A 4061-nucleotide genomic window follows, 5' to 3' on the forward strand; every position below is an offset into this window, starting at 1 on the left:
AACCCAAAGTAGCCAGTCTTAACTTGCAGTTCAACGGAATCATTAGTGTGTCTCCTGGTAGAAGCAATCCTCCTTTTGGAAATAAGACCTGTAGACCAGCAGAGCTTCAGATTGCAGGGACAGGAAGCAAAACTTTTCTTAATGGATGAATAGAGGTGATAATGAGTGGTGCCATTCCCATTTCCATCCCTTGATTCCTGCATCTGTGAATCCTGGCTATGGGAGAATTAGCAACATAGAGTGGACACTGACTCAGAGCATACACAGCCTCCTGGAGAACTTTTCCCCAGCCCTGCAAGGCATTGCCAGCTAGTTGGTTCTGTAATCGGGTCTCCAAAAGACCAGTACACTGTTTATCATCCCAGCTGTCTCTGGATGATGAGGAACATGGGAAGACCAGAGAATTCCATGAACATGAGCCCATCTCCACACTTTATTTGCTGTGAAGTGGGTTCCTTGATCAGAAGCAATGCTGTGTGGAATACCATGACAATCGAGAAGGCATTCTGTAACTCCACAGATGGTAGTTTTGGCAGAAGCATTGCATGTAGGGAAGAAAACCCATATCCTGAGTAAGTGTCTATTCCAGTTAGAACAAATTACTGCCCCTTCCATGATGGCAATGGTCCAACATAATCAACCTGCCACCATGCAGCTGGCTGATCACCTAGGAGAATGGTGCCATATTGGGGCCTGAATGTGGGTTTCTGCTGCAGGCAGATTGGATACTCAACAGTGGCCATAGCTGGGTCAGCTTTGGTGAGAGGATGTGCATGTTGCTGAGCCTATGCATAACCACCATCCCTACCACCATGCCCACTTTGTTCATGAGCCCACTGGGCAATGACAGGAGTGGCTGGGGAAAGACAATGACTTGTATCCACAGAATGGGTAATCTTATCCACTTGATTATTAAGACCTTCCTCTGCTGAAGTCACCCTCTGGTGAGCAGTCACATGGAACACAAATATTTTCATGTTTTTTGCCCACTCCGAAAGGTCTATCCACATACCTCTTCACCAGACTTCTTTGATGCCAATTTTTCAATCATGCTCCTTGCAAGTCCCTGACCATCCAGTCAAACCATTAGCAACACCCCATGAGTCATTATAACAATGCAAATCTGGCCAGTTATCCTTCTAAGCAAATGAACAACCAGGCATGCTACTCGAAGTTCTGCCCACTAGGAGGATTTTCCCTGAGCACTGCCCTTCAGGGACATACTAGAAAGGGGTTTTAGTGCACAGCTGTCCACTTTCAAGTTGCACCTGCATGTTGTGCAGAACCATTTGTGAACCAGGACTGAGTTATCCCTTCCTCAGTCAACTGATTATGAGGAACTCCCCAAGAGGCCATTGCTCTGGGCTGGGAAAGAGAAGGAAAAACCACATGATCATCTCAACAGATGCAGAAAATGTATTTGAAAAAATTCAACATCCTTTCTTGAGGAAAACAGTTCAAAGGGATAGGAATAGAAGAGAATTTCCTGAACATGATAAAGGGAATATATGAAAAACCCACAGCTAACATCATCCTCAGTGGGGAAAGACTGAAAGCTTTCCCTCTAAGATCAGAAACAAGACAAGGATTCCCACTGTCACCACTGCTATTCAACCCTGTGTTGGAAGTTCTAGCCATGGCAATTAGATAAGAAAAAGAAATAAAAGTCATGCACATTGGAAAGGAAGAAGTAAAATTCTCACTGTTTGCAGTTGATATAATACTATATGTCCAAAATCCCAAAAAATCTACAGCAAAGCTACTAGAGCTAATAAATGAGTACAGCAAGGTGGTGGGGTACAAGATCAACACCCTTAAATCAGTAGTGTTTCTATACACTAGTAATGAGCAATCTGAGGGGGAAATGAAGAAAAAATTTCAATTTACAATAGCAACCCAAAGAATCAAATATTTAGGAATAAATTTAACTAAGGATACAAAAGACCTTTACACAGAAAACTACAAGAAATTGTTAAAAGAAATCATGGAAGACCTAACTAGATGGAAGGGCATACTATGTTCATGGATTGGTAGACTATTTTTTACAGTTAAGATGTCAATTTTCCCCAAATTGATTTACAGATTCAATGCAATACAAATTAAAATCCCCCAAAATTTACTTTGTAGAAATAGGAAAACCAATAACCAAATTTATATGGAAGGGCAGGGTGCCCCTAATAGCTAAAAATATCTTGAGAAAGGAAAATGAAGTGAGAGGTCTCACACTACCTGACCTTAAAGCATATTATGAAGCTACAGTGGTGAAACAGCATGGCACTGGCATAAAGATAGATATACTGACCAATGGAATAGAATGAAGTGTTCAGAAATAGACCCTTTCATATATGGACAATTGATCTTTGATAAGACAGTAAAGCCGATTCACCTGGGACAAAGCTGCCTCTTCAATAAATGGTGCTTGGAGAACTGGATATCCATACGTAAAAGAATGAAAGAGAACCTACATCTCACACCCTATACAAAAATTAACTAAAAAATGGGTCAAAGACCTAAACACTGGAGCTAAGACCATGAAACTTTTAGAAGAAAATGTAGGGTAATATTTTATAAATCTTGTAATAGGTTTCCTAGACCTTACACCAAAGCATAAGCATTGACGGAAGAAAGAGATAAATGGGAGCTATGCAAAATTAAACACTTCTGTGCATCAAAGAACTTCGTCAAGAAAGTGAAAAAGCAGCCTACACAATGGGAGACAATATTTGGAAACCATATATCAGATAAGGATTTCGTATCCAGAATATAGAAAGAAATTCTTCAACTCAACAACAAAAAGTCAAACAACCCAATTAAAAAATGGATAAAAGACATGAACAGATACTTCTCAGGAGAAGAAATACAAATGACTAAAAGGTACATGAAAAGATGCTCAACTTCACCGACTATTAGGGAAGTGCAAATCAAAACCACAATGAGATATCATCTGACACCTACTAGAATGGCCATTATTAAAAAAAAAACAACAACAACAGAAAATGACAAGTGCTGAAGAGTATGTGGAGAAAGAGACATACTTATCCACTGTTGGAAGGAATATAAAGGGATACAACCACTCTGGAAGGCAGTTTGGCAGTTCCTCAAGAAGCTAAGTATAAAATTGCCATACGATCCAGCAATCTCATTACTAGGTATATATTCAGAGGACCTGAGGGCAAGGACACAAATGGACATATGCACACTAATATTTACAGCAGCATTATTTACAACTGCCAAGAGATGGAAACAGCCCAAATGTCCATCAACAGAGGAGTGGCTAAACAAGCTGTGGTATATACATACAATGGAATATTATGCAGCCGTAAGACAAAATAAAGTCATGAAGCATGTAACAACATGGATAGACCTTGAGGACATTATACTGAGTGTTAGCCAGAAGCAAAATGACAAATACTGTATGTTATCACTAAATATGAACTAACATTAATGAGTGAACTTTAAGAGTTGAAGTTAAGAACGCAAGTCATCAGGAGATAGAAATAGGGTAGAAACTGGGCAATTGGTGCTGAAGGAATACAGTGTGCAACAGGACTGTTCTAGTTTGCTAGCTGCTGGAATGCAATATACCAGAAACAGAATGGCTTTTAAAAAGGGGAATTTAATAAATTGCTAGTTTACAGTTCTCAGGCTGAGAAAATGTTCCAGTTAAAACAAGTCTATAGAAATGTCCAGTCAAAGGCATCCATCCAGAGAAAGATACCTTGGTTTAAGAAGGCCGATGAAGTTCAGGGTTTCTCTCTCAAGTGAGAAGGCATATGGCGAACATAGTCAGGGCTTCTCTCTCAGCAGGAAGGGCACATGGCGAACACGGCATCATCTGCTGGCTTTCTCTCCTGGCTTCCAGTTTCATGAAGCTCCCCGGGAGGTGCTTTCCTTTTTCATCTCCAAAGGTCACCGGCTCATGGATTCTCTGCTTCGTGATGCTGCAGCATTCTCTGCTCTCTCTGAATCTCCTTCACTCTCCAAAATGTTTCCTCTTTTACAGGGCTCTTGAAACTTATCAAGATCCACCCAAATGGGTGGAGACATGTCATCACCTAATC

Source organism: Tamandua tetradactyla, chromosome 18, assembly GCF_023851605.1.
Source record: "Tamandua tetradactyla isolate mTamTet1 chromosome 18, mTamTet1.pri, whole genome shotgun sequence".
Lineage (NCBI taxonomy): Eukaryota > Metazoa > Chordata > Mammalia > Pilosa > Myrmecophagidae > Tamandua > Tamandua tetradactyla.